Source organism: Choloepus didactylus, chromosome 1 (assembly GCF_015220235.1).
Source record: "Choloepus didactylus isolate mChoDid1 chromosome 1, mChoDid1.pri, whole genome shotgun sequence".
In the NCBI taxonomy this organism is placed as follows: Eukaryota; Metazoa; Chordata; class Mammalia; order Pilosa; family Megalonychidae; genus Choloepus; species Choloepus didactylus.
Window position 1 is genome coordinate 77,039,633 of NC_051307.1, and position 22,136 is coordinate 77,061,768.

General features: G+C 40.6%; 1 protein-coding gene and 1 long non-coding RNA gene across 8 annotated transcripts in view; one reads left to right on the forward strand and one right to left on the reverse strand.

Annotated features, from left to right (window-relative positions):
• Nucleotides 1-1,290: 1,290 nt before the first annotated feature.
• PHLDB2 (pleckstrin homology like domain family B member 2) overlaps nucleotides 1,291-22,136 on the forward strand; it is a 239,675-nt gene continuing 218,829 nt past the window's right edge. For 4 of the 7 annotated variants that reach the window (XM_037835277.1, XM_037835288.1, XM_037835284.1 and 1 more), the window contains exon 1: nucleotides 1,292-1,512. The gene's annotated coding sequence lies outside the window, so the exon portion shown is untranslated. Of the gene's footprint in view, nucleotides 1,513-22,136 lie in introns of all 7 variants that reach the window. The other 3 variants (XM_037835270.1, XM_037835304.1, XM_037835295.1) reach the window with 2 other exon arrangements.
• LOC119533208 lies at nucleotides 3,892-8,405 on the reverse strand. Its single transcript, XR_005216607.1, has 2 exons — nucleotides 8,271-8,405; nucleotides 3,892-4,030 (listed from the first exon to the last, which is right to left on the reverse strand). It is a non-coding gene; the product is annotated as an uncharacterized LOC119533208 (long non-coding RNA).

Below are 22,136 nucleotides of genomic sequence, written 5' to 3' on the forward strand. Positions count from 1 at the left end.
ACTGAAAGCCAGAGAGAACTGACTTGCCTAAGCTGATCTAGGACTAGAATCCAAATTTCTGACTCCCTTCCAGTGCCCTCTCCCGCCATTTCCACTCACCTCCCTGCATGCTTTACGTGCAAGGCCAAACTGGGACCAATGAGTTGCCATTACAAGAAGGTAGAGTTTGGCTTAGTACAAAGAGTGTTCCTGTGTGGAATGGGCTGCTGAGTGAGACAGTGAGAGTTTGTATTAGTTCCAATTGCTGCTATAACAAATTACCACAAATTTAGGGGCTTAAAAACACAAATTTATTATCTCATGCTTCTGAAAGTCAGAAGCCTAAAATGAGTCAGCAAGACTTTATTCTGTCTGAAGACTTTAGGGGAGAATTCATTCCCTGGTCTTTTCCAGCTTACAGAGGCCACCTGCATTCCTTGGCTCCATCTTCAAAGCCAGCAGCATAGCATCCTTAATTTCTCTCCGACTCTGCTTCTGTCATCACATCTCTTTCCCTGACTCTGACCTCTTATAAGGACTCTTGCTGTTATATCGGGCCCACCTGGTAATCCATGATAATCTCTCCATCTCAGGTTTCTTAATTATATCTGCGGAGTTCCTTTGACAATGTAGTGTAACTTAGACACAGGTTCTGGAGATTAGCGCGTGCACATCTTTGGGGCCATCATTCAGCAGGCCATAGAGAGTACCATGGAAAGTGCATTGCTACCTTCACTGGTTTTAAAGCAGACATAAGTCCAAATCCTGGCTGCAACACCTACTAATTGCATGACCATTTCCCCTTCCAGCCTCTGTTCCCTCATCCATAAGACAGGTATGAAATCCCAAGGTGACTGTGAGGATTTGTAATATAAATAAAATGCATGGCATACAGTACACTTTCAATAAACGGCAGCCATCTTTATTCAAGGAACTTCCACATGATTCTCACCAGAAAATAATTCAGTAGAAGAAAGTCCATTATTAAGTGGGAGATTTGATAACATGGCTTTCAAATTCCCTTCTCAACCTGAGATTGCTTAACTATAAGGGAGTGAAATTTTCCTCTCCTCTGGTGTTGTTCTCAGCACCTCTTATTCACTTCACAGATCCAGTGGTAAGGCATAGCCAACAGACCCTGCTTTTGTCCCACCCACACCCAGAGTACTGCTATCTGATTTTATGGCCCACAGCTCTCCTCAGGTTTGAGCAGGACTAACAGTCTGGCCTGGTGTGTAATGATTGGCTAGACCAGGCAGCTGAGACCAGCGCAGGCTCCCTCCTTCACGTCTATCAACATACCTGGCTGCAAGCAAGTTGTTGTCCGTGACCACTGCAGAGACCAGGGAGAGCGGAGAAGGAAACCGAGGGGCAACGCCTCGCTTTCAGGCGTGGGGAAAAGCAGAAGCCTACGCTGATGCTTCTTCCCAACGTCCTAAACTCTTCAGGGAGGACTGGAACAGCTGTGGATCATTGGTTTTAGGTCGGGTCTGAAGCTGAGAGAAGAATCTGGATTCAGAAGCAGCAGTGAAGGTAGGTGACCTGCCTAGTGCTAAGCCCTTCTCTCAAAGTCACAAAACAAGTATCTTGCACAGCTTAGAACGGGGATGTCCTTGATGATGGTCTCCTGAGGAGACGTGGTTAGAGGTGAGTGTGCGTCAGGCGAATTCATCATTTGTCCCCATCAGCATGTTCTGGGAAGTGGGTTATATTTTCCTTCCACCTTCTCTCTCTCCCTAAAATTGTTCTTCTTCTTCTCTGTGTTTCACAAAGTTGGGAGGTTTTTTTTCTTTCATTATAAAAAATCCTATTTGTGACTTTTGATATTATGTTGGTGGTGACTTCACAACCATGGCTTTGTTCCAATATTGTGCTTGATTGAATCCTCTCCACTTTTAAGATATGTTAGAGAGGACAGTTTGTATAATTCTGAGGAACATACTGTCCATTTAGAGGGCTGTCAATCTCAAATGATGGTGTATCCCAGGGAGAAATGTGCATTTTCTGCTTTGGAACCCATGGAGTTAAAAGTCGTGAAATTGCTGGAGCAGAATCAAACCTGTTTACCTTAGCTTATCATAGGGGGCAGCCAGGTCAATCATTTACTGAAGCAATGCTGTTTCCTACCTTTGACAGAGGATCAGTAAAGCTGTTGCCTGACTGAGTCTCTGTATAGAGACAAGGCAACGTAGAAGATATCCTTCTCTGAAACTATAGCCCACATTCTCTTCTGTCTCTTCTGGCTAAGTTTTTTTCCTACCTGGAGAAGTAGACGCCACTGAGTCCCGCCCAGCTCAATGATAAACAAACATGAGCAAGACCCAAATGAAAACCTGATACCTAATATCACCTCAGGCACAAGAGCCAGCAGCCTGGAGAGATCTTCCCCTACAGGGAAAAAGTGGGCTAACCATAAACAAGTCATGATGTGATTCTTACAGGAAAAAAAAGGTATTAAGTAATCATGAAAGGAACATGGATTTTTCCCCCTTCAAGTCCACACATCCTGCAAATATGTGATTTTTTTTTTGTATACACTTTTTTTTATAGAACAGTTGTAGGTTTGTAGAAAAATTAAGCAGAAAGCACAGAGTTTCCATGTATTCCACACACATATACATGCAAATATGTGATCTTTCAGTGAACATGATTCACTTTTATTTAGGCCTGAATATAACTCCTCTAATTACAGAAATGTTTTCATATACTTGTCGGACCTTTGCAATGACTCCAGGCTCTCATAATTATTAGTTATAAGCCTGGGAAGGGGAGGCCTATTTTTGTGAACTCACTTTAGAGAAGCAGTTGGGCCATGCATTAGAAAAGAAAATGCTTAACACTATTTTTGTCAGTTATTTATGGCATTGAAGTGAACCCCCAGATGAGGTTTGTGGCAGGAATTTTTAGTGGCTCAGGCGGCTAACTACATGCAGGAGTTGAGGCTAGTATCAAGTCCATTCCAGACACAAACCCCAGTGTGATGTTGGGTAAATCTGTGGCTACCTCCTAGGAATGTCCTGAAGGATTACTGTGAAAAGTGATAAATATCTATGTAGATATTAAGCCCTATAAAATGTTGTGTGTTCCTAGCACATATCCAGAGTATGTTTGCAGATAATACAAGTGATGGAGGTGTTTCTGAAGAGGGGAAAGCTTCTCAGGGTATTCAAATACATTGGTCAAATTTACTCACAACCCCGTAGGCTGGTTTAGGGGCATATCCACAGGTCTCAGCTATTCTTTCTGTGCAGCATCTGACTCAAGGCACAAACACACTGGCAGCTCTGGAGGGTATACACAGCCTTTCTTCCCATTTCATGTATATTGGATATGAGGTGGGGGAAAGGGGAGACCAACCTGGCTTATCTCAGGGAACTTCCACTTTATACTCCTGCATGTGCTTAATTCCATGACCTTATGGGAAAAGCAGTAGGATTGGGAGTGAGGCAGAACTGGGTAGAATCTTGGTTCAGCCCTAACTAACTATGGGAGCTTGGGCAAATTAATGATCTTCTCGAATTCTAATTTCCTAACATGTGAAAGGAATAATAATGCCTATCTAATCAAGAATAAAGTGGAAGTTTCCTGAGATAAGCAAGCCTGTTCTCCACTGGCCCTGCGATGTGCCATGCCCAAGGCCAGTTGGTACCACTATAACCAGGAGGCCAGGGTTGGGCTGGACTGGGCCTTCTTTGAGGGGAGGTATAGGGAGAGCTGGTGGGGAGCAAAGGAAAGTGTTTTTTGTAGTGGGAATCATGGGAGTCTTGATGGTCCTAGATATTCCTGAGTAAACCCAGGTAATTCTCAGGCTAGATCTTTGCCTCTTTCTATTCCATAGACTCAAACCTATGAGAGGAAGTTCTAACTAAAGTCTAACATCTGAACGATTTCCAGAGAAAAAAGTGATACCGGTTCACTGGTAAACACAAGTATTTAATATCTCATCTCACTTCAGTTAATATCCATTCATTGAAATCCAAGGGATTTGGGCAGAAAGAGGCTGAAAGTAAGAATGACCATCAACATCCCATCACGTCAAGGTTCCCAGCATCTGCAATGCAAAGAGACCAGTGTTAGCTTAGAGTACAAAAGGCTTGTTGTGTCATTTAAACAGTACATGAGTAACGTACAGCAACAAACCTTTTTTCTGCTCCCAGTTTCACGTTTGTTCAGATACACCCTAAAAATTCCATGAGCTGTCTGGCTGAAATACCAAAGCAGCCGCAGTTCCCGAGCATTTACAAGATCGAGATAAAGAAATGCCATTATGAAACGTGGTCAGCTACACATCTTTGCACAAATGGTTTCTTCTGTTTACTGACCCACCTCAGACATACCTCAGCCATGTGACAGCAAAGGCATTATAAATAGGGGTTGTTATCTCTGAGTTCACCAACTCCCTTTTCTCATACAACTGACCCCGCATGAACTGTACTCACAGTATCATTTTTGTTAACTAAAACATCAGGATAAAGAGAAAAGATGGAGCTGAAATACAAGGACTCATAGTAACTTTTCACCTTTTATCTACATTTTTTCATTTATTCCCCATAACAAACCTGTTCAACTTGCCTCAAAGTCACAGAGCTACTAAAAAGAGATGAAATTTGAGTCAGGGTCTGTCTGACTCCAAAGCCCATGATCTTTGGCACTCTAATTTGGTGGGGGGGGAAAAAAACAGTTTACATTCCACATATAAAACAGTAAGGGGTCCTGTCTGAAATTGTTCTTAAATTAGGAGTGTATATTTATGCTCCTTCCCCCTGGGTGTTCCTGATACTGTACAGGCATAAAACTCAGTAGCAGAGAGTTTTCTTTCTCCTCCAGGAAAGTAACCACAAAACATACATGTGCAAATGCACAATAACAATTGCCCACAGATCAGTTCTTTTATCTCTTTCTGAAGTTGAGAGAGAAAAGTGTCCTTACCTCCTGGTTCATGAATATTGTTTTCTTCTTCTTTTTTAAATGCAATGTAAAAGAAATAAGTTTTTCAAGGTATAACAGGATTATTTTTAAAGTTCATTTCTGCAGTCAAATTTCTGTCTTTAATAAACCCAAGTTTGTCAAAACTATCCAGCATTTTCAATGGTTTTATTTAATCTTCATAGCAACCCTGTAAAATGAGCATCATTTTTCAGATGCTATCCTTTCAGATAAGGAACCCAAGACTCAGTAAAAGTGAGCGCACTTCTCAGTATCACTTCAGCTGACAAGTCCCATCAGTCCTGGGGTTCAATTCTTTGCTCGTTTTTACTAATACACAAGTAGTTCTCTGGATTTCTAAGGCCTCCAAATTGTAGTGGTGGGGCCCACAAGCTATTTTCAGGAATTAAAAATGCCAAACGGCTGCACAGCCTGTTCTCAGGCAACAGAGACTCACTCAAACATTGATTGCTTTGCTTTTGGCTGGAATTCTATTAGGTCAGTGTGGTAATGCTATTTCTAATTAGATTTTCATCGAGTGAGGAAAATGAAGAGACACTAATTGTTACTTAATAAAATCTGCCTTAAAGGCAAAAATCTCTCAGGCCTGTGTGCTCAGGAGCAAAGGGGGGAAGCAAAGGAGTGCTTACCAGGAGGAAGTAAGAAACCTCTGTCCTCTAATCTGCTGTGTGCCTGTGAGACAGGGCACATGGGCAGGGGCTAAAAAGCCCCTGTGGCTTCTCTTGATATACACAAGTCCTCTCTCCATTCAGCCCACGACCAGATGCGTGTCTCGTGCACCAAGCAGTTGTCAAAGGATAGGAAACCTAAGGAGGTCCTCCTGCCAATTGCAGCTCCATCAGGGGTTGGGGGCCCTACTCCTGTAGGAACCAGCTGAAGTTGTAGGAAGAATTCTTGTGCCCTGTGAATTACATGTGAGTCCAGAGGAGCTCTGAAGGATCAGGGATCTCTGCATCAGCTGTGCATCTGGAGGGGAGCAAGTGTCTTCTTATTCCTATGCTTCACTAGACACTGCTCCTGGCTGGCCATGTGAGTCTCAGCCCCACGTGACAGTCCTTTTGTCTGCATGGCAGTGAGTCATTCTCTTGCTTTAGGGTTAATGTGCATTTTCATTGCACCTTTTCTCCCAGTTTCTGTGACATCAGAAGCTCTAAGGATCTCAGTACAAGAGAACTGATAAGCTTTGAGCAGTTAGTGAACAGAGAGAATGAAGCTTCTGCCCCTGCCCCATTCCAACTTCAAAATTGTTCCCCTCTCTAGAGTTCCAAGGTCAAGTTTCCCATGGGAGCAGCAAAGGAACTGAAGGTCACAGAAAGCTGGCAATTCAACATACCTTGGAGGGGTTCCCAGAAAGTAAAATGAAAATGAGATTGTTTCCACATACGACCTCTGTGTTTGGAGGACTGGATTCAAACAGTTTGAATTTGCAATTTCACTGTGCACTTGGGTAACCCCCACAAAGTTTATAATTTATTTTTTTTCTAAAGTCAAAACAATATCAAAAATATCTTCCTGCAGAGAATCTAACTAGGCAGAATTCTTTTTTGTCATCACTGGCCTGATGTTTTCAAGGACTCATTTCTTTTAAGATAACCTTCCAGAGTGCACTTTGCTGGCGCTCATGTGTATTTCTGTGGAATGATGGCTTGCATCCCTGTGACCTGCTTTGTGGTGATCTCATTAGATTTCACAAGGTAAGCAGCTGAAAACTTGCGGTTAGTACATGGGCAGATTGCAGGAAAAGAGAAAATCCAGAGAGCCACCAGGAGATGTTGCAGTGAATGCACAGCTTGCGTGCCTCTTAATGGAAAGCCAGTACCCCAATCTGGGTGATTCTATCATGCTGGGGAGATATGCCTTCAACTTTAAACCTCTGTATTCCACAACTTTTAGCTCTGAATTCTAGATAAGAATCCTGTATAGGGAGAACCAATGACTAGATTTCCCAGAACCTGACTGCTCACTACCAAAATTCATCTCTTTTTGTTTCTTTTTGCAAAATAGAATTTCCGCTGTTAAAGGTGTGGCTGTAGATGCTAGTTGTGTTTCTAACTTGCAGCCCAGCAGATAGAACATAAAACATGGTCCAACCCAGGCATCCTAGTCCTGATCCCACGATTGTCTTGCTCTGTGGGTTCATGCAAATTTTTAAATTTCTTGGCTTGGTTTCAATTCTTTTCCACTTGTATCTTCACCATGGATAACTGCAAACATTTACTGATGGGCTATCCACCATTCAGCACCAGTCATCTGCTCTTTCCCAGAACTGTGTTAGGCTCTGTTTTTGAAACAAGGTTAAATAATCTTGCTGCTCATCAGAGATAAGATTTTAAATCTACCAAGTGGGCCAAACCACGGCCGCCTTAGAGTCCTGTGTGAGTCTGTGTGTGTGTGTGCTTGTAATTGTTTGTACAATCTACCCTGAAGATGATGGGCATGCAGTCAATAGTCATTAGTGATTATAAAGCGGTAATCAACTATGAATTCAGTAGAGAAAGTAAGGGGGAAAAAAGACTTTGGAACAGCCAAGGAAAACTGAAGAGAGAACAGGAAGCATTAACCTATGGGGCAGAGGAAATAGTGCATTGTGGGTTGACTTGCTCTTCAGCCATCCAGTAACAGGGTGGCACAGGAGAAAAGAGTCCTGGGTTGTGTTTGAGTCTGCTACTACTACATACTAACTGCAACACAGAGCAGGGCACCGCAGCTCTCCTGACCTCTGTTTTCTCATCTTCAAAATGGACACAGTGGGGGTGCAAGTAGATAATCTTTAATGTTCCTTCTAGTTTCCTAGAAAAATTAGGAACAGAAATTTCTTTACAAAAGAAAATAATGATTTTTATTTCTCTCAGCCAGTATTACCTATCTCTTAGATAAATGAACTGAGAGAAATGAAAAACTGCTAGAGGTCTCAAGTATGTAATCTTGAGGATTTTCTAGAGAAGAAGCCCACTGGTCCAGGAGAAGGCAAGAGGAAACCATATCTGAGGACACTTGTCGGGCTGCAGCCCTGGCACTGACAACTTGGCTTTGCCACACCTTGTCTTGCCAGCAAGCAGGCAGCCGTGATTATTATCCTCCCTTTATAAATAAACCGAGGCCCTTAGAGGTGATGTGACTTGCTCAAGGTTATAGAAACATGGCAGTGAGTCAGATGGAACTGTGTGTGCTCGGGTGGGGGTAGGAGGTGACTGTTTAAGCAAAAGGAGGAAGAATGAGAGACGAATCCTCGCCCCCTCTAAAGTACGCAAAACAATGGTCAAGGTTTGCTTTGGATCCGGAGATCATCCCCGTCCTCCTGCCTGTCCCGATCCCACCCAGCTGCCCTACCCAGGGTTACTCACCCAGGTTGTTGCTAAATGGGTGCCGGTGCTCATGTCCCTTCTTGTAAGCTTCATGAAAAGCTTTTTGTAATGAAGAGAAGGCACAAGCAAGGAAGTAAGACTGCATCAAAGTTCTTCCCCGAAGCCCTGAACTGAAAGGGCAGTTTTCTTTAGAGATGCTTGATTTCCCTCTTTTAATCTGCAGAAATAAATGGTCATCAGGATGACTGGCAGAAATATGACGTTCCATTCCAAGCATTTTTTTTTTTTATTGACTTCTGGGGTTAACTCTCCTCTGCTCTAGTTTTTCTCACAAAAAGGAAAGAATAACACTTGTTTATTGTGACACTGTGTAAGACCAAGCCACCCAGTGCAGTCCTGCCCAAAGGAACCTGCTGATTGCACAAAGCAACCAGGCATGGCAAGAAGTTCTAGTAAAGAAAGGGTGATAGTGACTGGTTTTCCAGTGTTTATCACCCCAGATGCAGGCCCCTGAAGAACCACAACCCCAGGTGACTGCAAAGGGCCTCTGGTGCACCAGGCAAAGCACTGACAGAAATTGGGCATCAGTGACCTGATGTCTCAGTGGCATGCAGAGATGGCATCACCTTGCTGCCCATATTTATTCCTTTTTAAAGATGAGAGAGGGAGCAACAATGCAAATTATTCTCACCAGGGGATATCTGATCATTTGTTGGGGCAGTGGGGATGCCATGCATTCTCTAAGAATAGGCTGGTTCCCTGACAGAGTTCTCGAGTGACTTTCTGTTGCCCTCAACAAAATTCCTATTGAATGTTCCCACTTCTCAGTTTTCACTCTACTCCTAATATCTAATTGACTTCTTAGTCTCTTGAGGAGGGACATACATAACATGATAAATAATGTTCAATTGGCATTGTCCATAACCATATTGGCTCCACTCACTTTTTTAAAGCCACAAAACAAAAACTAAAACACAAAACAAGCAACCACACGATGTGTCCCTTGGATCGCCCACCCATGCACATTCAAATAAGGCAGGATAGGAAGAAGATATGCTTATGCTTTACCCCTGTACTACCTCTTCACGAGGTCAGACAAATCAGAATGACCTGTGACTCCAATAATCAATGCCAAAGGCAAACTTGGTGCAAATACACACCTCAATGCACTACCAAAGTTATTGTTGTTGTTGCTTTAAAAGCCAAGGTACACACTTTAGACAACCCTTTTTAGGTTCTAAAGAATTGGGGTAGCTGGTGGTGGATACCTGAAACTATCAAACTACAACCCAGAACCCATGAATCTCGAAGACAGTTGTATAAAAATGTAGCTTATGAGGGGTGACAATGGGATTGGGAAAGCCATAAGGACCACACTCCACTTTGTCTAGTTTATGGATGGATGAGTAGAAAAATAGGGGAAGGAAACAAACAGACAAAGGTACCCAGTGTTCTTTTTTACTTCAATTGCTCTTTTTCACTCTAATTATTATTCTTGTTATTTTTGTGTGTGTGCTAATGAAGGTGTCAGGGATTGATTTAGGTGATGAATGTACAACTATGTAATGGTACTGTAAACAATCGAAAGTACGATTTGTTTTGTATGACTGCGTGGTATGTGAATATATCTCAATAAAATGAATAAAAAAAAAAAAAAAAAGCCAAGGTACTAAAACATGGGAAGATGTTATATATTCTCTAATGTTCACAACTCAGCACCTTTGCAAGTTCTACAGAACTGGTGAATACACCATTGCTTCTTGCATTGAACTGAATTTCTAATACTAGACTGGATTCTCTAACCCTGCCAGCTTTCTAGCAGGAGAAAAAGAGTTTCAGAGCAAAAGGCCATATGGAACAGTTTTCCTACTTTCTAAAAGCCATCTGGCCACACATACACCTTGCCATGGTCCTCACTCAGCCCCATTGATAATCAAAGGTGTCCGAGTCCCTAGGTATCCCCTTGTGTGCCTGGTCTGCCAGACAGTGAAAGTAAGGTGGGGTTTATCCAGTAGGGGGTTTCCAGAAGATGCAGGGACTCTTCCTGATAATATCATTTTTCACTGCATTTTGAACAGAGGGGACTTTCATGCCATAAATCTTCAGGTATCTGGGGTCACCAAGTGTCTTGCTGTGATTGAGATGAACCAAGTAGTATGTATGAGTGTGCAATGCATGGAGAGAATTTTTAATATGAGAAAGGCATTGGACCAATTTTGCAATAAGAAAAAACCTTTTGTCTGGACGATTCCTCAGTATGGGTTACACAAAATCAAAATACTTGTTTGAAATCTGGAATTAATTAGCAAATGTCAATGCAAAACACTGGCCTTAAAGACTTCTATTGATAGCATATTCTTTTCTCTAAATTTGCTATAGCACATTTTGATCATTTTTAGAAAGGCACACTACAAGAACCTTTGGCTTGTAAGAAATTATTTTGAGTTGTCTAAATGAATCTCAGAGTAGGTTAATTATACTGAACTTCACTTGTCTTCAAGTAACTTTTGGCATGCTAAATATTATATCCTATTACCAATCAAGGTCTTATTTTAGATGGTGTTATAAGTGAAATTAACCAATGAAATTTGGGTAAACTGATCATTTGATACAGTGGGAGTATCATTTATTTAGTTTGTGCTTAGCCTACTCTCCAAACGTAGCTTTTCTCTTATTCTGCAGATATACTTCCAGCCATGTCTGGTTATGCTTGATCTTTGGCTGTTCCCCTAAAGGGATTATCTCAGGGTCACCATCTTTTCTCTTTGAACCAGTATTTGATATACCTCCAATATATGGAATTCTACTATTTTTCACATGCATTTATCTCAGAAGCAATTAATTCCCACTTGTCCCAAGCCAAGGCCATAACAGCAGGATGGAATGAAATATTTTCCATTGTTCTAACATAAATCCAATAAAAACACATTTACAGAGTGCCTAATATTTACTTACCTAGCCCTGTGCTAGAGATGAGTAACTCATAGTCCCACTCATAGGGAAACCAACATCTAGTTTAGCAGAAAGACCAGTAAAGAAACCATTGCAATATGATGTGAGGCTTTAAAGAGCAATAACTGAACACAATGTAGAACAGTCCCAGAAGGATGAGTGACTAGCTCAGAAGACTCTACAGAGGAACTGAGTCCCAAGTAATGTTTTTAAAAAAAGGAAATAAGGGTCCACATTCTTCCTTTTTAAGATTTTAGAATTTGAAAAAAAAGCTGCTTCCTTTTAGGAATTTGAATATCCTAAGGAAGAGGAAGTACAAGAGCAGAGATAGATGTGGTAGCCATGACGATGGAAGTTTTGACCCATGGAGGAGCGAGGAGGGTCAGGAGAGGGCCTTCCTAGTTAAAAGGTTGGAACAGGAAGAACCAGAATTTTGCCCTGAATCAGAGTCAGTGCCTATTTCACAGCCGTTGAAACTAAAGCCTTAATTTAGAAACATTCTCTGTAGCCCAGGCAATCCCCACATGCCCTTCCATACCATGGGGACTTCTGCCTGGTGGGCAATCTTGTTAGGAAACTGGTCTCTATACTCAGTTCTGACTTGAACTTTATTTATCTTGGGGACAAATGTAAGCAGAAATGATGAACAAAGAACAAAACACTGGAGAAAGGGCAGTGGGCTCTTCTGATGTCAGCAGCTTGCACCAAGCTCAAAGTGAAAGCAGAGGGGCAACTTACCCAGCATCCACCCCAACAGCCTACATTTACACCCAAATCCAACAAGTTACAAGCCAGAAGGTTAAGCTTAGTAGCTTCCAACCTAGGCTGGCTGGAAATCCTTCTTGAGTTCCATTAGGTAAACATTTAGTGTGCAAGTGAAAACTTTCACCATCTTAAACAATTCGCCTGTTTCCTGAAACAGGGCCAGCATGTTGAGTTTGTCTGATTCCTATAGAAACTCAGAACATAATGGACCAGCCTTCATGTTGGTTTCATTCTTTTTACCACAGAAAGAAATTATAAATGTAAATGTTAATTAGGATAGCTTTGACTACATAAATAAATAATACTTGTTTTTACAAGTACTATGCACAATGGTAAAATAGAACTGGGAGAGTATATTTTGGCATAAATGACAGAAAGGGTCACTGTCTCTAAAGAGCAATTACAAATCCAAATGAGCTAGAGGCAATACCCCAGTAGAAAGTTGGGCAGAAAATTAACTGGGAATTCACAAAAGAAGAAAAGTAAATGACCTATCATCAATCATATGAAGAGAGAACTAGCTATACTAATAATCAAATAAAGGCCAATTGAAACAGTAAGGTAAAGTGAATGACTTAATGAATTCTCTCTCTCAAACATATTTACATTTTAAAAGAAGAGTTTTAAAGGTCACTGAAGAGACAAAAGCAAAAACTCATCAGCTGCAGCAAAGTCCATAGCAGAGCATCCGGGACTGATATTTGATGACCCCCTCCCTGCATTTGGCCCAGGTTCCTTTGTTTCGACTCCCCATCATCGTCCTCACAGAAGCCTCTGGTTATATTTGACTCCCCAGGAAGCCTCTCCCTAAGAGAATGTGATTACCAGCCAAGCTAAGTGTTCTCATTAGCCCACAAGTTCCATTTGTCATTAAAAAGTAATACTTTTAGCAATCTGGCTCATACGTCAATATCTCTATGGCTCCTTCCTTCCAATTCCCTCTCTCATGTTGTATGGCAGCTTTCTCTGTAAATAATCTCAAACCATATTTGGAGTGAGAAAGAGTTTAAATAAATAACATTAGTGACACTGAACCTCAGCTTCTTGTGAGATGAGTGAGCTAATGGCAGCTCCCAGGGCCTGATCACCTGTGGGCACAGAGACACTCTGGTGTTTCCGTAAAGAACTGAGTGTTATAGTGAGGGTTCTTGGTTGCATAGAGAGCAACTCTGGCAGATTTCAGCAGAAAAAGAATGTATTAAATGGATGTCAGTCCATCGATTGTTTGAGAACCAGGCCTGGTATATGGGAAGGGACAAAAGAGTCAAAGCAAAGCCAAGATAGTACCCCAGGAACAGTGTGTAAAGGATGCAGCCACTGGCATTGTCACCACACACACCTGGCCACACCTGGTCCCTATCTCCATCAGAGGTACTGGCCCTATTATCTAAAGGTGCCCTGCACAGTTGCCTCCCTCAGTGAAGACTCAAAGTCCAGGCAACCGGTGTTGTGAGCTGCCAGGGACTGGGGGAAGAAACCCCTTTTCCTTTGTGCCCTCTTATTGGGATTCCCTGAAACAGGAACAGAGGGCAGGCAAAAATGACGGAAAACCACTTCACTTCACTCGGTGACCCTGTGAGGCCCTACCAGAGAATTCAGCACGTCTCTTTTCGTCATCTCTCTATTCTTGTTAAATTGAACAGTTTCAAAATCCAGATATTTACACTTGATTATTTACATTTGCATAATATGTTTTCTATTTCTTTCAGACTTTAAATACGAGTTTCTCATTTAAATTTTTAGAGCTTTTTATTTGTGCTTCTAAATAAACATGGACAAGGTTGAGAAATCTTTCCTGTTAAATTCTATTGGGACATAAGTTTCAGATTACCTGAGAGCCTTTTCCACTAAAAAGAAAGCCATCTTGTGGATAAGTTCAAAGAGACTGAATGTTCTAATGCAATCAACCACCAACAAAGTAAGATGCTTATTTTCATGAATTCTTGAAAGAGATCTTAAACTGTGATAATGCAAAAAACCACTGAACTGCTTAATTTGAGAACCAAATAGATTTATCTGGGGAGAAATTCTTACAAACAGATCTGTGGGGAAACAAACATCTGTTTTAGTGATGTATGAAAGATGATGCAGGTATTATAAAAAAATTTAATTAGTATCAACTATTGGTTGATGCTCTTTGCACTACATTATACTCCTAAGCAAGATTTTCATGTTTTATTGGATCTGACTTTAAACTACCCTATTACAATAACATTTCCCATGTTTGTTTTAGTCTCCATTATATTTATAATGTCCTGGGGGTGGCAGTGTTAAATTTAATTTGTCAACCTATGTTTAATTTTGCAAGAATCCAGATCAAACTGCTGTATAAACAAGAATTACCTTGCAGAGGCTTTTTGGTGATTAGGCTAAAGAAGCCTTGGCTGAACTCAAAAATACTTCTAGGAGTATTTTTTTTTTTTTTAATTTTTCCTCCCTATAATTTTAATGTCTGAAATAAAAGAATTGTTTTTCTTTAACAATAATATCCTTGTTAAAAGTACCTTAAAGAGCTGTTTAGCTACACTGAAACAGAATAATTAAACCATTAATATAGCCAAGAAGACAACAGTTGCTATATAAACTTCCATCTCCTGGCAGAAATTAAAAGTTATTTCTCCAATGTGTATCTTGATTCCCAGTTTAGGGAACTCTTGCCCATTAGACATTTCCTTGCAGGGAAACGTCATTAATCTGTGAGACTTACTATAATAGGATATTATTTTCCTCAACAGAGACTGTCATTGAAACTGTGTATTATCAAGGCAGCTGTCTGATTAAGTTTTTACAACAGATTAGGGGGTTATATGAGTACCTAACAGCTGCACCAGCTAGAATAAAACTAGGGTTCCCAAATCTTATGCCTCTTGGTCTATGGAATGAAATGATATATTCTTTAGCCACGCATCAAGATAAAATTAAATTAGAAACAAAACCTCATTCATTGTATGCAACGCATTGTGCAAACACAACTGGAGAATAAAAAGAAATATAGAATGTTGCATGATTAAAATTTTCAAAACATTAAATAAAATTGAAGATTTAAATAATAGTGTTTGACAGTGAAGAGATTTTATAAGTTAGTGTGTAAGTAAACTGCTGAATAACATAGATGGTTGCTGTGGAAGTTTAGGGAGTGTGAACCCTTCCGGGCTAGAGCTTAAAGAAGAAAGTTGCCTTAATGAATCAATTAAGACTTCTGAAAAAAGTCATCAAGTGTTAAAAGTTGGAAGTGGTCTGGGAAATCATCTTCTATTCCAGTGTTTCCTAAACTTATCTGTTGAAAAGGATCATATGCAGAACCTCCCAAAAATAAAAATTCTGGGTCCTTTCCTTAGCTCTATTGAATGATATATGCCAACGAAAGGGCTCAAGAAACTGTCTTTTTTAAAAATGCCCCAGGTGATTATTTTCATCTGGGAAGTTTGGTAGAAAATGTTCTAAGTCAACCTTGTACTCTTGACAAATAAAAGATTAAACAAGTACCAAGTGTAAAAAAAAAAAAGAAAGAAAAGAAAAGGGGGTGGTGGTGCAGATGCAGATGGAGACAAAAATATCTAAGTCAGTGTGTGTATGTGTGTGTGTGTGTGTGTGTGTGTGTGTGTGTGTGTGTGTAGCAGGGGGAGAAATCTTGTGGAAGAGCTATGGCCCAATGCTTTTCAGATAATGAATCCTCCTGACAGAATGAATTTAAATATGAAGCAAATATGATACAAAACAAGCTGTGGCCCCCAAGCATTTGATGACCTATATTTAAAAACCTTCCTTTCAATTTGTTTTTGTAAAACCTCTAGTTTTAGAAACAGGCCATGAATCCTTAAGAGTCTCTCGTGGATTGTGTAGCAAGATTGAGTTAAAACACTCAGTGCCTGAAAAAAAAAAATGTAAACTCCAAGGAAGTAAAGAGATTTTGCTGCAATAAGGTAAAAAGTTGAAATGTAAGGAAGAAGATTCTAATCTGCATCTCAGAGAATATCTCAAGATGCTTTTTAGATTGTGGTCGATTTTGCTAAGCCATGTGATAGAAAGCATAGTTCACAAAGTAATTTTAAACTGGCTTAGAAGACCTTGAAGAAAATTACTTAAAACTAGCCCAAGCTTTCAGCAAACCACAGAAACATAAACTACCATATTGGAGATAATCTCCTTGCAGCCATGGAGCGGATGACCTAATGCAATTCTTCACCATCCCCCATCACGAGTGCTCTCGCCTTAGTGCCCCTCTCTTGCATTCCTCTAGTCAGTGGAGCAGGGTGAGGGGTCTAATTTTTAGCATACATGTGTGTGTGTGCATTTTCTAAAGAAGAAATGCCTGTGCGCACATCCTAATAAAGTCCCAAATTCTCCCATCCTATGTTCTGACTCCTCACTTTTTAAATATCAAATTTGCAATGCACCTTAATAAAAGTTGACAATAAAACTTAAATAGGAATAATAATGTTCTGCATTAATTATTTCTTGTCTTTTTGAGTATATGTATTTTAAATACCAGCATCATGGTTTCCTAGAAACTATCCCATTTTCAATAAAGTTTTGTTTTGTTTTGCTTTGTTTTTGCTTTGAGTATCACTTGAAAAAAACTTATGGCTGGACATTTTTCATAGAATTGAATCCATGGGGGATGTGAGCCAACAACTATGACAAAACCATGTATAATCTACTCTACTGTGGATAGACTGACAGATGCAACAAGCTGGACTTTGCTAACCGGTCCAAACATCAGTGTGGGGCCTGGGCCATCTTTAGCATTTAAGCATCGACCAGGCTGCCAGGAATAAGTCAGTAGAGTTCACTCCGAAGTTTTAAAGAAAAAAAGAAAGAAAAGAGAGAACTTACTGCTTTTCAGAGCTGATTAGAGTGAAATTGTATATATGTGTATATATATATATATATATGGCAGTGGAGAATACATGGCTTAGTCTGTAAATTTACTGTTTGTACCAGTTGAGTATAAAAGAGCAACAAGTAATAATACCTACTAAATGCATAGCAACCCCATGAGATGGAAATGTCTATCCTTAATCTATAGATGATGAAACAAGTCTCAGAGAGGTTAAGTTACTTGTCCAAGAACACACAGCTACTATGGGGAAAAGACAGATTTTGGACTCAGGTTTATCTTGCTCCAAAATTTTTATTCTTAACAATAGGCTATAATTGAGTGACTATTTGAGTGTGATTGAGTGTCAGTAGTTCAATGGGTCTGTAGTGAATAAAAATAAGACAATATAGCAGCATGAAGTGCTGAGCAAACTTAATGAAACTCAAAAACAGTTTCCAGGAACAGAAACCACATTTACATTTTATAAATGCTTACTTTACCTTATTTGGAGAAGATGGAATCCAGAGACCCCTCACAACCAGAACTTAATATTAGTGGCAGTTTGTTGAGAAAGAAGAAAATGTCCTTCTACTCCATAGATAAATGAGTCACTTCAGTAACCATAGTTTCCCTTTTCTGGCAAAGCTGACTAAAATTTCCCACTATTTTTCAATTAGGAAAAAAGGGGCATCTCAGGTGACAAGCCAGGCCTTTTTAACAAACTAGCAAAATTGGCATAATTTTTACTGAAAGTTACGTTTACAAGGTTATTAAAAGGCAGATTTGTATTGGACTGAGAGACCCATTTTACACTGTTCTCTGAACAATGAACTAGAGGGAAGGAAACTTTTTCTGTTTTTTTTTTTGTTGTTGATGTTTTTGCTGTGAGCAGAACCATTTTATTTTTTTCTAATGAGAGACACGTGGGACTGGCGAAGCTGAGAGGCAGATAGGGCTTGAGTCAGAGATTACGTTAAGAAAACTGAAGCAATGATTTTCCCCATTTTCAGTTTTAGTTGTTTCACTCTCTGTGACAATTTTTAAGTGGGGGCAGGAAGACAAGTGCTGCTTGACTCATGAGTAGCTCTGCTGGGAAAACTTTAAAATCAAGCACATTTTGAAAGTTAATCCCAATCTTGCAATTGTTCGATTCGCTTTATTAAACGTCATTTTCTCTTCTCGTACGAACGGTAGATTGAAGCTAATTATCCCGACTAGAAAACAAATACGTGATCCCCAAAACAGAAGTGGGTTGTGGATACACATGGAAGTGGGGAAACTAAGTCTCCTCATGGCTAACATTGATTCAGAAGGGAACGGACACTTGATGAAATTTATCACACAAGATGGGACACGAGCAAATCCTTCATCCTAAAAAGGACAGACTCCCAGAAGGGAATGACTGGGGAGAATGAGTCACTAGCAGCTGTTAAGAATCATAGTTATTTAGACCTCTCTCCCTGATTTAACTCTCTACTTTATCTACTCTAGAGGCCAGTGGTTCTGACTTGAGCTGCATCAGAATCACCTGGAGGGCTTGTTAAACCAGATTGCTTGGGCTCACCAGGGAGATTCAGTGGATCTTGGATGATGAGGCCTGAGAATTTGCATTTCTAACAAGCTCTCAGGAGATGCTAATATTGCTGGTCTGGGTACCACACTATAAAAAATAGTGCTCTAGACAACACTGTCCTCACAACTGAGGGACCAGGACCAATTTATTTACCTGGAAAGCCAGGTCAACATTTTTAAAACAATACAGTGCATCAATGGCAATCCCAGAGGGGAACTGCTAAGGATAGGATGTGGGATCTGAGAAACATATGTTATCAGACATGGGATGTCTCTCTATCCCTCTATCCCACCCCCCAGGACCCAAAACTGCCAAATTCAGTGTTGGCCAAGCGCTGGCCTGTCCCTGGAGAGGGAGGATAAGGTATCAGTTCATTGCACAGGTTTGGGGTCCAGGCTAGACCCAGATTTGAGACCCAAGTCTGCCATTGAAGATTGTGAACGTGTTCAAGTCAGTCACTTTAGCTTTTCTAAACTGTAGTTCCCTCACGTATAAAATCGGAATAATAATATGCTTGACTCCATTAGGTTGTTGAGAGGATTAAATGAGTTAATGTTTAGAATATATAATCCAATACTCATGCATAGTAAGCCTTCAGTAAATAAGGACTGTTTGATCAGAATATAATTAACATTATCAGATCATTATATGGCTAATATGCATAATGACTTCACTACTCTCAACTTTTGAGGTGTTTACCCATTTTTCAGATATTTGAAACTGAGGCACTGACCATTTAAGTCACTTGCACAAGGGAATCCTAGGGAACCCTCTGCAGTTGTGCACCGCGATGCCGTGATGGTACTTATTCCGAACCCTGTCTGCTACTTGTGATCTGATCCAGACCTCCTGGACAGCCCTGCCCGAGAACCCCGTCATACTCCTCAGGATTAAAGGAGGAGGTGTTATTTCTTCGGGTCCTCCTGCGGTCTCACAGCGTTTTTTGGCCCACACACTGCCATCTGTACTTTGTGTCTGAAATGGAAAATCCCAGTAACACAATACCCAACTCTGATCCCCACAGGCTCTCAAATAATCTCTCTTTTTTGGGGGCTGGGGTGGGGTGCTGTTTGAGTTAAAACATGACTTCGTGTGCAAAAAGAAGCCTCATTTCCCAGCACTCTCAGCAGATCCATAAACATTAGATTCAAAACCCTCTGGTTCCTAAGAATTCCAAATAATTAATTTCATTCAAAAAAAAAAAAAAAAAAAGGCAGAGCAATGACTAAGATGTGAGAAGAGAAATGGAAAAAGTAAAACTACCTGCCAGTTTGATGCAGAATATAATAGCTGAGAGCCCATCCTCTTCTCTTCATACCCCTAACTTCATGATTTCTAGCACTGCCATAGGTACCCCCAAGAAAAGACAGGAAGCCCAGCTTTGGGACACCTGTGTGAAACTGGGTGCCTCGGGCACTGGAAAGCAAGGACTTTGAGGAGGTTTGACGCTTCGGCTCACTGGCATTCTTACTTCCCAGAGCATCACCTCTTCATGAACTGTGTGTCATGTGGGACTGAACTGTCTATACAGGACACAGGGTTTTCCTTTAGTGGCTTATGACCCTGATGAACTACTCTCATGCAGTGTGATCCCCACAGGCTCTGGAGCCCGACTGCCTGGCTTTGAGTCCCAGCTCCACCACTTCTTGTGTGACCCTAGGAAAGTTTCTCAACGTCTCCATGTCTCAGTCTCCTGAACCATAAACAGGGTTTGTAGTAGACCCTACAATTGAAAGGTTTTACAAGGAATATGTTACCTAACAAATTACAAATTTATTTTATACATTTTCTTTCAATAAATTACAAAGCTTATCACATAATTACATAAGCACCATATGTTTTGCTATTATTATTACAACTACTACTGCCCTACTGCAAGTAAAGGAGCAGTTGTGGTTATATTTCCTTAAGAAAACATAATGTCCAAAGAGAAAGGAAGCAGTTTGTTGTTGTAGTAATGGTCCGCCGTTGAAGTCAGACAGAACTGGGCTTGAATCCTGGCATGGCTATTTAGGTTATGTGACATTGGCAAGTTACTAACCTCTTTGAAATCTAGTTTCCCCATTTGTAAAATGGAGATAATACCATCTACCTCATAGGGTTACTGGGAGGATCTGATGAAGTAATATTAGGAAGCACTTGGCAGTTGGTCAGTAGCCAGGAAATGGTAGTTATCATATGGCAGACTGGTCAAATGAAGGAAAAAAAAAAAAAACATTAGCTCCTGAAAGCACTCACGACCTCCCTATTAATACAACTGACTAAAATAATCTGAAGTACTGAGACTTTTATGGGAAAAAAAAGTATGTCAGACAGAGCACACAATAAAATAGCATGATCTCTCTACATTTTCCTGCCTCTTATGTCAAACTTGGTCCATTGTCCAAATTTTTAAGTTACCCATCATCTCTCCCCACCTTGCATCCTTTCTTTATCAGTCACATTTTCTTCCATCACATCATGTTGATGTGGGGTTTTGCCAGGTTCCTTAAGGGGACTGTGATGAAAGTGCTCCCCTGACTTTCACATCTCAACCTCCACATGAGATAAAATTTTGTGTAAGTGATAAACTGAGGATACTTGAGGCATCAGGTGCGGAGCAGCAGTGTTGCTCAATTCCAGGGGTGCTGCTCCCCTTACATTGTACTGAAACTGTTTCCAGGGGGTGCCTTTGACAGAAAATGGAATTGATGTCACTGGAGTTGTGCAACACAATATCTCTGATCCCAAAGCCCAGGAAATAAGGTCTACTGCTTAGGCTTGGACCCTAATCTTCCTTTTTTCTGATGAGTCAAACTCTGTCATCCAGGTACTAATTTATGCTTGCTGAGTGACACGGCGCTAATCCCCCACTGATTCAGTCATACGTGGAACTGCAGAATCACAGATTTTGAGAGCTGAAAGACCTACACAGGTCACCAGGCCAACACTCTCGAGCGCCCCAGCGAACGTGTCACTCCGGTTCCAATTTGCCTTTTGTGAATAGGGGGGGAAAATGTCAAGACAATGGATTTTAAGAGGTTTAGAGTTCAACAGCTTCTCATTCTTTTTGCTGGTATGATTTAACAGGGTGGAACCTAACTCACAGAAAGAGGTGGGGAAAATGCAGACATGAATCAGTGTCCTTTACATTTGGTTTGCTCCATCAGAACTTAGATTTCAGGCTCCTTAGCTGTGACGAATGGGACCCCAAACAGCAGTGGAAGGAGAAAATGGCAATTAATGATCTCAGGACCCTACCCAAGGGGTTTTTTGCTTTTATACTTTCTCCTCCCTGCTTCCACTTGTTTCTTCCACAGTACTTTCATAGAAAGAGAATTTTAGAGCTAAAAGCCACCTACAAAATCATCTTTTCCTAAGGCCCTCCGTTTTCAGATGAAGAGATGAGGAAATGAGTCTCAGATGTCAGGCAATACAAAACATCCAGGAAGGCTGATTGATCCGGTAATCACTTATGTTTTAAGCTGCCTTTGAAAGGAGAGAGAAATGTATTCAGATCAGAGTAAGTGGTGTTTTTATTTCCATCGTATAAAAAAAAAAGCTAAGGATCAAAAGTAAATGGCGATGAATCCTCTTTCCTGGTTCTTAAACTTCTCCGCTGGGCTAAGCAATCTACAAAAACATCAGATCTTGAGTGAAGACCAGAACTAGATTATATTAGCTCTCTGAAAGGGAGACTAGAGAGAAATGATCCCACTTTTTGAATCTTGAGGTGGGGGGCTGAACAAAAAACAAAACCAACTCAACCTTCAATAAGTAATGTGGAATCTACTTTAACGTTTCATTGTTGCCA